This window comes from Lucilia sericata, unplaced genomic scaffold, assembly GCF_015586225.1.
Source record: "Lucilia sericata isolate MDLA Ls3-8-SP2 unplaced genomic scaffold, ASM1558622v1 Contig000052F_arrow, whole genome shotgun sequence".
Taxonomy (NCBI): Eukaryota; Metazoa; Arthropoda; class Insecta; order Diptera; family Calliphoridae; genus Lucilia; species Lucilia sericata.
This window is the reverse complement of record NW_023994088.1, coordinates 116,876-133,781: the sequence shown is the minus strand read 5'-3', so window position 1 is coordinate 133,781 and position 16,906 is coordinate 116,876. Positions and strand designations below refer to the sequence as shown.

The window sequence follows — 16,906 nt, the reverse complement described above, 5'->3', positions numbered from 1 at the left end:
CCAATGGAGGCTAATGAGTTTGTGGTTAACACATACATTTTAATCAAAATACATACAGACACATAGGTATGTACAATGTACATATTTAAAAAAATATATGTATAATCGAATAGGAGCAAGCTTTTAACAGGACATTTTCAGCCTAACGCCACGCATTATTTTTCATAATAATGGAATGCGTGTAATTTGTCATATTTTAAGGGCAAGTAGTTTTTTACATATATAATAGTTGGGTAAACAAATTTTAATCAGTATTTTTTTATAAAGAAACACCTGATACATTTAGTAGAATAATATACATGCTAGAAATATAGCATATATATAATTTTCTTTCAGTGTAAAAAAAAACGAGGGAAGAAAATAGCGGTAGTAGCTAAAAAATATTTTTGTGTTTTCTTTAAACTTTTCTTATTGGATTGTTTCTTTGTGTGAGGAGGGTAAGTGTGTTATTCACAACGTTATTTGTACGTTTTGTCGTTCATGGCCTGTCACAGAAATGTCAGCCTTCAGTAAGACAAGCATAAGCAAATCTTCTAGACTTAAGATATAGTTACTCATTCTTACACATACAATATTAGCAACACATTATATATAGCAGTGGTCGGCATAAAGAGTACATGCCCTAAAAATTTCTGATAAATAAAATTTTGTTTTAATTTAGATTATAAATTTCATGGATTTTTGTGCTGTGTACAAGTAAACAAATGTTTGCACTCGATCTCTGATGACTATAATTGACGACCACTGCTCTGAAGAAAAAAAAAACTGATAAAAAATTAAGCAAAATAAAAATAAATGAATTATTTAAGTCTTTAAATATGAAAAACGAAAATAAACAACAAAAGTAACAACTGACAGTAAAAATTTTCTTTAAGTGGAAGAGCAACAAAAACTCAGCAACAACAACACAACACAGAAAGTCCAAAGAAAAGTTGTGTGAAAAAAGAAGAACTGAAAACATGCAACAAAATATTTGTCAGTTTTGTTTCATGAAATGGTGCCAAGAATATTATAATTTCTTTCAACTATTTTGTTGTCATTGTTGTTGCTTTTGTTGTTTATTTGTCATTTTATTAAACAACAAAGACGACATATTTTGAGTAGGCTTCTTTTTCATTTCTTACGCCAGCAGCAGAAATAAACATATATTTTATCATTTTTAATAAATGGTTCTTTAAAGTATGAAAGGCAAATGAAAAAAGCAAAAAATATTAAAAAAAATAGATGAAAAATTAATCTTTAATATAAAACAGACAAATGACAGTTTCAAAATGTCTTAAAATGTTTGTAACATTTAATCTCTTGTTGAATTGAACAATAATTATTAATGTTTTTGCAATTGCTGTTGATATAAGGTTTAAAATATTATTAAAAAAACAAATTTTTCAATGTCAAGGTCAAAAAAATTTCTTAAAAAGTCTCTATAGTATAAACATTTTTATAAAAAGTTATTATTGGTTCTATATTATATAGTAACATTGGTTTCATATTCGATTGAAGTAATATTTAATTTAATATTAAGACTAATTACAACCAAAGTCGTTTATCATTATTTTTACAATCCATGTCTAATATTCTTTTAAACTTGGTAAATTTTATCTCAATATTTTTTTCGAGTGTATGCACAACTCAATCAAATCATGTCCACTATAATTCCCATATTTCTTTCACTTCTAATAAAAAGTGTGTGAAATACGATTGAGTGCTTTTGTTACTGCCTCGAACATATTATTATTCTTTTGATTGCATTAAATCCCTTTCCTTTTCGATTCTAAAAGTATTTTTATAGCTATAATTGGCAAACGGTTTCAAAATTAGCATTTAAAAATGGTAAATATAATCAATCACCTACGGAAACAGCGGGAAATATATTTTATTTTATTTAATTTTTTCAATTGTTATTGCAACGTATCATTCATTGTGTTATAAAAATATATGTACATGATTTTTATTTGATAATTGTATTAAATTATAAATAGTAAATGACACCAAAGCTCAATAGCAGCACCAGCAGTAGAGCAGTGGCAGCAGTAACTAATAATAATTGTGGCACAATCAAAACAACAACAACAACAAAAACTAAATAAAACTGACAAAAAGGACACATTTCAACAACATTTAAAAATTTCAAGCAAAAAGTGCGTCGTTGTCGACGTCTTGCAACCATAAACAGTATTGGAAATTGCCACAAATGACGGACTTGCTGCAAAAGTATGAAAGTATTTTAAGGAAACAACAACAAAAATATAAAACAAACCCAAACATTAGCCAAGTGGTAGAAGTAGAAGAAGCGAGCTGTAGTAGAGTTGGAATACTTGAAGTCAGAGTTTGTGTATGGAATGGCAGACAATCTCTGCTTGCACCTGTTTAAAAGTTCAACACCACTTCACACAATCAGTATGCGTTGTCAAAGTTTGACAGTTAATATACTTTAGCATTAATAGCAAAGAAGTACCAGAAGAAGTATAGAGTGGTACTGGCACTAGCACTCATATGAATAGTTGAGTCTGGTAGTGGTTGTTGGCTTAACATGGCTGGTTGGCTGATCGTAGTTGTGTGCTGGAGGAGGCTAGTTAACCAAACCATTTCAATTCTTCTACACACAATATGTGAACTCTTTTTCTATAAAAACTCTTGCTGTCGAAGGAAAAACTAAACATTTTAAAGTTAAGCTTTACTAAATGATTGCGTCAGGGGAGAAACAACTACAAAGTCTAGATTTTTTTATTTCAGCTTTAGCTTTTTGTCTTCATACTTTGCTGTTGTTGAATAAATTTTTTTTCTTTTAAATCAAGACGTGCATCTTAAAGATTGTTGAGTTTGGTTTTATAGACAAACGTACGATGTAATATTATTACCATTGGGAATATCTATCTACATGTAGTAAAACATACATACCAACATTTATATTTCATAAATAAAGCTTTGTTCGTTCGGATGTATGTATGTATGTGAGTACGAATAAATATTTAGTATATTTAACTTGTTTAAACATTTTATAACGCGTGCACAAAGTTATGAAAACAATACAAAAGATCAACTGCTGCAAAGCAAAAAAAAAAACACCAAACAAAATCGAAACTCACACGAAATGAACTGAAAATAAGAAGAAAAAAGTAACGACAAGTAACAGTCATTTGGACAGTTAAAGTTAAAAACTGCATAAAACTTCATCCAACAAACGAACAAGTAAATTGAACAGGAACAAAAAAAGCAAAATACACAAATCACATCAACAATTTTGATCTGTAATCATTTTTTTCTCCCATTTTTCTTTTTGTTTCTTTTAAACTGTATTAAATACAACATGCATCCAAACATTGGAAACACATCAGAATATCTTATCTTTGACAGTGAATCAGTTAAACAACATTTTCTGATAATAAATCTAATTGTCACATAACAACAACCAACACAACGAATTGAATGAAAAACCCCCCAATTGTTTATCGATCGATATCTCATTATAATGATCGATTAGTCAGAAAGAGTTGCAGAGAGTGAGTGAACGAGAGGGAGACTGACAAGACGAGACGTTGTTTTTTAAAAATATTATTTATTGTTTAACATCAGGTAATTACGTTAAAAAATCGCAAATAAACTATTTTATCTGATTTTTAATTATATTAAATGATTACAATCTTTTGTTGTAAAAATGTTTTTAGATTTATTGTGAGAGATTTGCGTGAGTGTTTGGTTAATGAATACCAATTAAATCAAAATGTTTTGTTTTTATGATATTTTTCTATTTTGAACATTTTTAATTTGAAAAAGAAATTTAAAGAACCATAATAGGAATTAAGTCCATTCTAATACAACACATCACAGCCGCTAAAAAAAACTTTAACGGGACTTCAAGAGCCCTTTTAATAATTACAATATTTTGAGGACTTCTTATCCATAACACTTAATTGTTATGGATAAGAAGTCCCTCAAAATATTAAAGGTTTCTGGAACAAATTTTGTATGAATTATTTACAAACCTTTGATTATAAGGTCATAAGTGTAAATCTTGGAATAGGTACAAGTTGAAAGACTATTTGTAGTAAAACTTTTAATTCCCTTGCTGCGTAAATGTCTTTATTTTTTGCGAATTCCCGTCCAATTTTTGTACAATGTATAAGGGAAATCATAAAATTTACAACTATTGAAAGTTATAAACTCTTATAATTCTGAAAATGCTGCAAGAGGTTTTTCCGAAGAAAAAATCTATTCAAATACTAATAAAACAAGCACAACATTTAAAGACGATAATGTAAAATGTCCTTCTTTTAAAAGATGTTTTAATAAATTTAATTTTCATATAATTCATTTTATTAAAACATACATCAAGCATACGATCAAAATCGTACATACGATCGATCGATCGATTGCATTAAAAAGAGGAACAATCAACCAGGTTGCTTATTTACAGATACAAACCGCAAAACCAACAACAACACAGATTTCTTCAACTGATGTGTTATTGTGTTTGCTGTCTGTTTTGTCCACACTCGCGTCTGTAGCGCCTGGGACGACTGGGCAACATAAAAACGTATAGAAAAAAGAACAAGAACATTTAAAGAAATTGTAACTTCATCATGGCACTTTGATTGGCACATGAGCACGATTCATCCAAAATGCAACAGCAGAGAGCATAATGTCTGTTGCTTGCAACAACAACAACAACTTCGGCCACAATAATAAAGTTTAAATAAAAACTCCATTGAGCACGATCACAATTTGATTTGTGTGAGACTTTTTATATTTCACCACTAAAGAGTCCACATCTCAACAATTCTGTTGCAGTTTTTTTTTTTTTTTTTTGCTTCAACACTGCAAAATAAACAAAAAAGAAAATATCTTAAATAAATACGTCATCATCAAATGCAGCAACAAGAACAAAACCCGATGAAGAATCAGCTGCAGCAACATAAGTAGAAATAACATCATGATCTTTTTATAAAAATCTTGCAACATTTAAGGAAGAAATGCAAAAGCAAAAAAACAAATGAACAGAAATGCGTAAAAACACGCATACTTAGTTACTGCATCATGGGCATGCAACAGAGAAGCCTGCACAGATAATAAAAGTGCAACAATTGGAAATTGAAGGCGATAAGAGTGTTGTCAAATGTTAAGAATAAAAAACAAAAACGTTTATATTAAAAGCCTGCAACATTAACAAGATATAAACATTGTTTGCATAACTTAAGGTTGTTGAAAAAAAACACTTTATTGAAACGAAAACCCGCTAAATTAACCACACTTGGCCCACTGATAAAGTATGTGATGTGATTTTTTTATAGTTTATCATTTAGTGTGTGTGCTTTTTTTTTTTTTTTTGTTCTGTTTGCTGTTTTCAAGATTCCTGCCAATTTTCTTTATTAAATCTATCTACAATATAAGAAAATGTAGTCAACACAAAAAGCTGAATCTAGTTAATGGCTTTTTAAGTGTTCTATCAAAAACCAATATGTTGTGTTTTAATTTTTTGTGTCTTCTTTGGTCACCAATTGAAATGTTTAATCATTAAGCAGTTTTATTTTTTTAGCTGGAAGTTTTTTTTTTTTTTTTGTATTTAGACAATTATATATCATGTTGTCTTTTTTTGCGTCCATCTTTTCTTAAGCTTGAGGGGGGACAATGATTGCGTGTGAAAATTTGTTTGAGTTGTTGCGCATTTTAGTTGCCAACAACTATTTTTGGTGATATTATTGGGTTTGTTAAATTTAATTTTACAATTAAGTTTTGTGTTGTAAAATAAACAGAAAAAAGTTTATAATAAAATAAAGATTAACAACATAATAATGCTGCATGTTTGCATGAAAGACTTGTAATTATTTTGATAATGCAAGGAAACCAAAACATGCAATAACTTTTTTTTGGGGGATTTTCTCTAAACTTAATAATTTATAATATTTTTATTAAAAAATTTAACTTTAGGCTTGGACTTTTTAAGCGAAAACAAAGTATGAAGTGGTACTTCAATGTGATTGTTAAATTATTTGAGAAATGTGCATATGTATGTATCTTTATTACGGTGGCCCCAAAATAAAAGTTGCTGATTTTCTCGCCGAAAATGGAAATTTTCATTCTAATTTTTTGTAGTGATGACAATATTTGAATAGAATACAGAATTCTTTGATGTAAATAATTTAAATTATTACATACTAAATTTTTGTAACCGGCGTTGCCTGGGTTTTAAGTGGTTTCATAACATTACACTTAAGTATTCTCCCGTCAGAGTAAACTAAAAAATCTAACTAAAAAATCAATTTCTGAAATTTTCCAACATTAAAAAATATAAAAATTTCGTTGAGTTAAATAACATAGCATTTACGAAATAAAAAAATACTCATTTTACCCCTTACTAAGAGATTACTTAACAATTTTTTTTGGACAATTTATAAAGCTAAAAGATTCCGAAATTATAATTCTAATACTATCTAGTTAGGTAAAACTATAATATACATATTTAACTTAGGAGATAGAAAAATTCTTGACTTAAAGCATAAAGTGCTAATTTTTCCCTAACTTCTTAATGTTTTAAATGTTTCTCCTTATTAAGAAACTCTTTACAATTTCTTTGTGATCGTATAAAGTTATAAAAGATTGAATTTGAACAATATTTATAAAAGGTACCAACACAGTACCAAAAATACTACCCTAAAGAAGGTATCTCCATTGAATTATTAAAATGTTTGTATTTTGTTCAATATATTTTGTATCATTTCAGAAATCGATGTTGTAGAATATTTATTAAGAAAATCACATCAGAGAGGAACCTTTCCCTCTTTAATAATGTTTTGCAAAAACATTTTTGAAAAACTCATTTTTTGACCGATTACGGAAAAATATAAATAAAAAATATATATTTCTCAAATTTCAATTAAAGTACAAAAAAGTAGCATGGAACACATAATTAGCCGTTTTTGCCCGTTTAGTTTGAATTTATTTTTCCTGTTTTTCCCTTTTTTCGAATACACATATCTCTGAAACTAAAAACTCAAAATATTTTAACTTTAGAACGAAAAAAAAAAAATCAGACTTAAAACATAGAAGTACAAATCTTCCTGTTTTTTGCCTTTTCTCCTATTTCGAGCTTAATCAGAAATGTTTTTGCTTGAGTAGGTATAGACAATAATTAGTATTTCTTGTCCCTTATTATCCAAATTTTGGAAAACAATATAGCCTATGACACCATACAACTACATATATATCTAACTATTTTTCAAATTTAAAGAAAATCGTTCCAGCCGTTTAAGTGTAATTAAAAACATTATGCGCACGCTACAGGTCGCAATTTGCAAGATAATTTGATGAAATTTGGCGCATACTCTTCCAAGGACGAATCCTATTGAAAATGGTTAAAATCGGATCATTTCTTCGCATAGCCCCCATAAAATCGCACCCCTAAATATGGTTTTTGAGCTCATAAATATGTTAAATGTTCTTGTATCACACCAAAAATCGGCAAAACTTTGTTTTATATAAGTTTTAATGACACTGCTGATTTTCGTAATGATCGGTCCTCATTTGATCACATCCCCCATCAAGTCCCCTTCATAAAAGGACTTGATGGTTCAAATTCACTTATAAACAGTAATATTACGGCGATATTCTACATAAATAACTTTAATTTAGACGTAAATCTCTTTACCAAAAATTATAAAAATAGTCCCATATCAACCACCTACCCCATATAACCCTCTTTTAGAAAATCCTTTTTTTGTCAATAAATTGTTAAAATATTTCTGAATTAAGGTAAAAATTAATTTAAATGCTTTATTATTTAAAAAATTATCAACATTTGTAACATAATCACTGATGTATAAATTTTTACTTGTTTATTTATTTGTTTTATTTATTCATTGAAGTAGTTTGAATTTTCTGAAAATATGCATTTATTGAGTCCCTTTACGCAGCAAATACAGATTTCCTTTTTTACCCATTTTTCTCCTAAGGCTGGGATTTCTAAATATACATATGTACTTATGTCTATCTATCATAGTTTATAATATTTTGGCTTTAGAATAGAAAAAAATTGTTCTTAAAGCACAAAAGTACTAATTTTGTCAGATTTTCGCCATTTTCGCCAATTTTCGCAACGGCGCTTTGCTAATATGTATGTCTAACAAATTAAGTAGTTTAATCGAAAATGCCTTTGATTAAGGATAGACAAAATAAGTATTTACTATCAAAAGTACTAATTTTGCCCGTGTTTTACCCATTTTACCCCCTTTTTGCCCCCTCCTCTAACACTCTCCAAGTATAGATCTAACTATGTTCCAAATTATATATTAGGATATTAGGATTGGAAAATTAAATGTAAAATTTTTCTAAAAAGTTATAAAATTTTTAATATTTTTGACTAGCCATTATGATAAACCATTAAAAGAGCGTCTGAAAGATCTTTCACATGATATCAAAATTTAATATCTTTTCTTTGCGTGAAATATGAAAAAAATTGAAACCCCTTAAAGAAGAACCTTTCTATCCTTCGACCCAGCTCAGCAAATAGTATTCCCAGGACTAAAATTTTAGAATGAAACAAGCTTTTATGAGAAATTCAATAACTTATTTTTCTTCATAAAAACGGGACCCAGCTCAGCAAATAGTATTCCCAGGACTAAAATTTTAGAATGAAACAAGCTTTTATGAGAAATTCAATACCTTATTTTTCTTCATAAAAACGGGGCCATCCTAATGTACATAGATATGTAGGTATACCGCCAATTATGAATAATAACACTTTACATTAGTTCTGCTGATTAAACTGTTTGTTGTTAATAAGACTTTTTTTGTTATGCAAAACAAAATTAAAAATTTATATTTACGTTTAAACACCTTTTATTCCTATATTATTATTACCGTCGGCCATTATTTTACTTTCATGATTAATTTAGCCAAGACATACACCACAACCAGTTGTTAAGACCCAGCCCCCTTTGACTACACAATGAATGTTACTCACAAAATATAAAAGAAATACCGTTATACTGATTCTTTATCACTCTCTCCATTGCAGAAATACAACATACCCTACATACATATGTACATATTCAGAAGAAGAAAAACAAAATACAGTAATCTCAAAATTAAACTCTTCTAATCTAGTTTCAAAGCTTAAGTAATGTTTATCTCTCAGCCAGCACACTCAGTAAAACTTCATACTAACAAACTAACACTCTACTATTTAGTAACACCTTGATTAAAAAAAGAATGAAGAAAAAAGTGTAAACGAATTTAAAAGGAATACGATGATTTTATGAATATTTCTAATTGTATTATTTTTTAGTTCAAGACACCATCATCTAACAAATAAATCATAAAAAGAGCAACAACAACAAATCATTTATTGTGCAAAGAGAGATAACAAACACCATTGACTTGAAGCAAAACAAAGAAATGGAAAAAATGTTACTCACTCTCTTGAAAACAATCAATCATTCTTCATTCACATGCATGCATATCAAAACACAATCATTCATACATGCATTGATATGTGAATAATGGAGAAGTGTATGGTGAGAAAATTTTTAAAATCACATACTTACTTACATTCATATTTACTCTTTCGTTGAAACACATTTCTATACATATGTATGTATAGTGAGTGTGTGTTTTGTATAGTTTACTTAAGAGTTTTTTTTTTGTTATTTCTGTCATTTTTACTATGGCCAATCTAAACTGTTTATACAGCCATAGTTTAAAAACAGATGCGCCACATTTAGGGAGGAGTTAAATGTATGATTAGTTTTTATTGCATATTAAATATGTAATATGTAATTATTGTTTAAAACTATTAAAAATTTCAACATTTACAAAATTCACTGAACCACTTATAAATATTTATGAGTCTAAGCGATGCCTATTTTTTCACCAAAGACTAATGCCTTGGCAACAGTAATTGATATCGATTATTATTTTAGGAGTTACCTGTGATATTTGTATTGAACAATTTATTTAAATATGTAAATACCTTGTCTAAATTACAGCACTGCTTTTTCTATCACATGTATTGTTGTAAAAATGACATTGTGATGTTGATTGAAGTCGAATGAACGATTACCAACTTGTATCGTTTACTTCATGTTCATCTTTTAGTTTTTGGTAGTGTGTCTTCTATGTGCTTATTTCTATTTTTTCAAAACATCTGATAGGTAATACTTACTACAGCAATTGCTATTGCTGCTTTTCTTGTGTTTATATTTTTTCTCTTAAACATTTAGCTATCAACCATTTTGATTTACGACTTTTATGTATTGTTGCTTTGAAAGCGTAGAAACTCAGTGATGCGTCGTCATCATCATTGCCATCATCATCACCACCATCAGCAACAGCAGCTAGGGCAACAACGCTTTTTCGCTTTTACTATCACATGATTGTTGTTCTGTTGTTCTGATATTTTTTACGTTTTTTTTTACGGTTTCGTCTATTGTTAAATCTAATGTTTTATTCACAACAACTTTGAGGGCATTGTATTTAACATTTATGCATTGTTTGAGCAAATTTTGTTCCCCAAAAATATGTACTAGCAAAAGATAAAAAATAAGAGCAAAAAGAAACGACGGTGTATAAATGGTAAATCTCTTTGGTGACTTCCGTTTTACTTAAAGCTGATTTTGACAGTCTTGTTTTTCTATTGTTTCTTCTAGACAAAACTTTTTAATTTTGTTTTTATTTCTAGTGTGTATTCTTTTCTTCATTATATTTACATCCATTTATCCACTTAGGCTGAAATGAGCTTAAAAACAGACCCATAATTAAAAATAGTCTAGTTTATACACACTCCAACAAATTAAAAGTTTTATTTTTATTTCCTTGAAACAAAAAGAAAAAAGTGAAGAATAAAATAAAACCAAAACTACACACTTGAACGCACATTTAGTTTTTTTCCACTTTCAACTGATTGCCGGTGTAGGGCAAATCTTTTTTGAGGAGGGTATTTTTTTGTGAGTTTTGTTCTGCTATAATTTTATTTCCTTGCTTTTGTTTTAGTAGTTTTATTGGAATTTACCGCCATCACCATTATATTATCTTTATCATCATCGAAAATAGTAGGCGGTTTTTTTTTGTTGCTGTTTTACTTATGTGTAGTATGGTCAAACTGAGTTTTGTTTGCGATGCCATTTTATGGTTTGTGATTTCACAAAACGATTTTTATGACGTCGTCGCATCTTTGGCAATTTTGATGATGGGAGCGGTCCCATATGGTGTGTTTTTTGGAAATTAATATAATAACTAAACATATTTGGAAAAAGTGGTGGATTTTTATTTATAAAATTGTATTAAATGTTGTTGACACGGATTTTTTTTTTGAATCGAAAGTGATTTGCAATGATTTCTAAACTTAAGCAGTTTAAGATCGATCTGAATTGCAATCTGACATAAATGTTCCACTCTTCTTGGTATTCTTCAACAGAATTTTGATAACGTCCCTGCTGGTTATAGAAATGCCTCCTCTTTTCGTTTTAAATATACATAGGGAAAAGAATATATACACGCCTGGTACCAAATTGACACCAAAGAGTTTATAATTTTTAAATAACATCCGTTGTCAAAGTACATACAGGCGTACGACAATACTATGTAAAGTTGACAACGCAACGTTGTCAACATTGCTCACTACTGACAAACAATCCGTGGCCAATAGTGAGCTTACCACGTTTGTTAACATTTAGACAACAGATGTGTATAAAATTTAGATTTCGACAACGAATTGTTCCAATGTTGTTAACATTACATAGTATTGTCGTACGTATGTGTATACTTTGACAACGGATGGTATTGAAAAATTATTTTGGAGTCAATTTGGTATCACTCGTGTATACTTCTTTTTCCCTCTGTGTACTCTAAAATAAATAAATTCATTTTTTATATGTACAGCGAACTTCGTGGCGTGGTATTTCGGCAAAATCTGCCCCGTAAGGAGACATATGTGGAACACAGTAAAACTGCTTCATATTTAGTTACAAAATATGAACGTTTACTATATTTTTAATGTAGTTTGAGAAAAATGTAATTCTAAAGAGAAAGAGATGTAGTATTTTCATAACCACTGGTAACTCGAAGTGCTTCAAATTCGGGTGGAAAACCTATGAATTTTACATTAGCTTATTATTTGAAAGATGTTGTTCATTTTTGACAACTTTGAAACCACATTCTTTCAATTATTTTTTGCTGGGTTTTCATTATTAATTTCATGTCCTATTTTTGAAATTTTTTAATTGATTAATTTTTAAAATTTTTAAATCGTTCTGTAAAAAATGTAAACGACTAATTTTCCTTTTGCGCACGCTACAAGTTGCAATTTTCAAGATAATTTGTTGGCACGTACTCTTCTTTTGCTCCAAGGACAAAGCCTAATAGAAATGGTTAAAATCGGTCCATTATTTCCATGCAAACGTACTCCCCGATAGGATCTTTTGAGCTTATAATTATGTTAAATGTTGCAGAATCCCCACGAAAATCGGCAAATCATAGTTTAATATAGGTTTAAATAATACTGATCGGGAATAATTTAACCCTAGCCCTACAAAGTCCCCTTAGAAACGACTTGAAGGTGAGAATTCATCAACATTCAATGTCATCCCAAATCGCTCTACCAAAATTTATATGGATAGGACCATATTTACCTTTGCCTCCATATAACCCCTCTCTCAGAAAATCACTTAGGTAACAAATTGTTAAAATATTTCGGAATTAAGATAAAATGCTTTATAATTAGAAAAATAATCCAAATTTTTAACATGCTCACTGGGTATCATATGGTCTGCCATGCCCGACTATACATTCTTATACGAAACAGAATTTACGTGTTTGTGTGTTGAACGCCGTATTATGAAAATGGACTTAAGTTCCAATATATTGAATTAGCGACAGAATAATGATATCAATAATATATCTTGGATCGTTTGAATACAGATTCTTGTAACAAAAATACTATTTTTAGATACTCCAAGGGGTCTATTAAATCCCAATATCAAACTTTGGTTTTATCTCTGAAAAAAAAGAGAAAATACTACAAATATTGCCAAAAATCGCCATTTTAATGGTATTACATAAAAAGAGGGTACAAATCCCCAAAAATTGTGGACCAAATGGGCCAAAAATACTTCATTTCGGTTGATAGTAACCCCTTAAAACAATTTAAAGCATAAAAACTAGTCTATTCTAAAATTTGTTTCGTATAATATGCTCAAATATGAAATACAGTAAAAATTCGTATACTTTTGTGAGGCAATTTTATGGACTTTTTTAAAAAAGATAATTTAATTTAAGTAAATGTAAATGTAAATTTTTCAAGTTTTAACAAGTAAGAGTGTTATATTCGGCTATGCCGAATCTTATATACCCACCATCAAGCCTCGTTTGACTCGAATGAAACGCTACACTCGTATTTTTAAGTCATTAATGAGCGTTGCCGTCATTTTCTGAAGGGGACCTTATATGCGGGGTAGGGTCAATCATGGACCGATCCTTATAAAATTTTTTAGATAGATTTTTGACTCGTATGAAACTTACTTATATCGAATTTCATCTATATACTAGTATTTTTAAGCCAGTATTGAGCGTTAAAGTCATTTTCTGAAGGGGATCTTATATGGGGGGAGGGGGTGTAGGGTCAATTATGGACCGATCCTCATAAAATTTTGCATAGTGATTTTGGATCATAAGGAACTTACTTATGTCGAATTTCTTCGCTATATTTGTATTTTTAAACAAGATATGGCTGTTAAAGCTGCTTTTTGAGGGGCCACTTGTATGGGGGCTATCCGAAAACGTGGACCGATATTGCCCATATTGCCCAATACCAAACAAACCTTACCTATAAGAAATACTTATGTGAAATTTCAACCCTCTAGCTCTTTCCATTCGGACACTATCGTGCTTTCAACAGACAGACAGACAGACAGACGGACGGACAGACGAACAGACATGGCTAGATCGTCTTAGAATTTAATGAGGACCCAGAATATATATACTTTTGTGGGTCTATGACCAATATTTCGATGTGTTACAAACGGAATGACAGAATCAATATACCCCCCATCTTTTTTGATGGTGGGTATGAAAAGCGTGATATCAAACTTACGGACTGTCTAGACAATATAACAAATTAATTTTTTTTTTTTTTTGCACACAAAATATATTATTAAATTTGGTTTCTTTTCATAGTTTACCTAAATTCGAATACTTATGAGAGACACTGTACATTGGTAATAAGAAGTTTATTTTATTATTTTATTATAAATAAGAACAATTTGCTAGGATAGTATTTTATTAAGGTTTTGTCTGGGATTTTATTGTTCCAATAACAAATAATGTGTTCCAGAGGAACAGTTCCGTAGTATCGTCATGGATCCGTTTTTACGTTTAAATTTAGCTTAAATTATAAATTTTATATTTATTTTGCCAATTTTATATACTACCACTAGAAAAGAATGGCATTTGAAATGACGCCGTGCATCATTTTTTTGACTGGAAAAATTAGAAATGGCGCAATTTTTATAAAAAAAAATAATATATTCCAGAAGAGAGCAGCACAGCATTCTGCTGTGCACAGAAATTTCCCCGAGCGGTGCACAGCAAAACTATTTTTTTTATATGTGCTGCGTCAAGTTAAAGTGGGCCCAGGGATACGCAGCAGACTAGCTCCCATAAGAAATACACGTGTTTGTGTGAAGGCGCAGCAAAATCTGCTAATTCGCAGCAACTACTCTCTCTCTCTCATAGCAACTTGAAAGATGAGGTGATAGCGAGTGACAATTTGTGAAAATATTTCTATGTGGTTTCAATAAATGTCATATTTTTTTTCATATATGATTTGACATTCTGGAAACTCAAAGACATGTGTATGTTATGTTCTTGTATAATTTCTCTCAGAGAGAGAAGAATTTATTTTTTATGTTATATTACGCCATCTATGTTTCAAGGGTGTTTTACATGTTCATTCTTAAAAATTAAAAAAATATTTATATATATATATACGTGTTTGTGTGAACGGAGCAAATGAGCAAAATTCTCACCTGCTGACGAGTAGCAACAACTAATTTCTTACTAAAGACTACAACCATTTTTGCTTAATTAGTCAATACAACAATGATTGACGTTTTCCAACACTCGACACCAGAGGGCAGTGATACGTATGTGACTGCCTAAAGATATGCTATGAATTTTACATACTAAACACATTTTGACTACCCAATACATATTTTCTTAAGCATTTTTTTAACGTTAAATGTAGTATAAAATAAAAAGTAATTTGTTATTGATAATGTAATTGCTTATGCCGAATTTCAAACGTAATTTTTCTTATAAATTCACTTTTTATACAAAATCATTATTTCTATGAAAAAATAGAGTTTTTGACTTGTTTTGAGTAAATAAAATGTTTACTGGTTAGTCTCTATTGAAAAACATGAAAGTTTTTTATCTTAATTCTTCAACATGAGTGACTTTTGTAGTTTTATGCTTAAATATGATGTTAGCAGCTTCATATAAATGAAAGATAAATATGTTACTACATAGTACATAGCATAAATAAAAATATTTCTTTGGTTTGTGAGTGAAATAAAGATTTTTTCTTTGGCTTGCCAAACTTCAACACTAAAGAGAGAGATGGGTGCTGATAACTTAACAGACTTAAGCCAACATCCGTTTATAAACATTTCTATTATTCTATACCCAAACTCACAAATATACATCCATATGTAATTACACAATGCCTTCATATGTATGTATGTTGTCCTTTTTGTGTGTCCATACCTAAATATGTCCGTCTATCTGTCTTGTCTGTTCTCGTGGTGAGACCTTTTACTTTAAATGTTTTTTGCTCGTTTTCAAATGTTTAAATGCCTGCTGCCATTTTACTGTTATTATTTTCATGTTTGTTTTTCTATTTGCCATTGTTGTTGGCGTTGTCGCATATTTGTTTCCGGTTCGGCATTGTTCTGCCATAACGGCATTTCACCATAATTGAAACGGAAGTTTTGGTTTTGTCAGTTTTACTGTATGTTTACCTCTGTCTCCCACTATTTTATCACTCACTCTAGCAATCTTGTTATTACTCTGAAAGCCAGAACAAATAAATTGAAAAAGGAGTGAAAGTAAATATAACTTTGCATTTTTAAGGGATGTAAACATTTCTAAAGAATCTTTCATCATTCTCACTCTAGAAATATTTCTTAAAATATATGTAAATAGTGTTGAGTGATTAAATATGAATCTTTAAAGAAACATTATGTACTTTTTAAAATATGATCAATCTCTTAGTGGAACTCTTAAGATTAAGATTTATCTAAATTTTACTATAACTATAATAAATAGTAACTGTTTAAATTTACCTCTAATTAAAGTTAAACAATGATTTTTTTTCTCTCCAGTTACATACATGAATGGGTATGTAGTATCCCTTCTTTATCCTTTATGTCTGGGTTAAGCAAAACCGTATTTGGTATGAAAATTTGTATGAAATTCCTTTCATATGTTGTAGTCTGTAGAACAACGTACATACATACCTACATGGATAAGTATTGTTTGGAATTTTATGATTTATGAGGTCAAGTGTTATGTTAATAATACAAAGGTCTAGGAAATTAAATCAATTTAAACGGAAAATAGTTGGGGTTACATTGATTATAACAACAATACAAAAATATTCATACATTATTTAAATAACATGACAAAGGATTCTGTTAAATAATAATGAAACAATTGATAATAAATATGAGAAAAAATCTATACATAATTTAATTAATTCCAGGGGTAATTGTAATGATACTAATTATTGCATTATAACGATTTTGTAATAAAAATATTACAGTTAGAGAACAATTAAGCTAAAGAACGAATATAATTTAAAGTTTATTCTAGGTTTAAAAATAATATCTCATTTTTATTAAATTACTTTATTCTCTAT

At 29.4% G+C, this 16,906-nt stretch overlaps 1 protein-coding gene across 6 annotated transcripts in view; it reads left to right on the top strand.

Annotated features, from left to right (window-relative positions):
• Nucleotides 1–16,906, top strand: part of LOC119616014 (homeotic protein antennapedia) — a 187,079-nt gene that overhangs the window by 152,013 nt on the left and 18,160 nt on the right. The gene's annotated exons all lie outside the window — the stretch shown is intronic.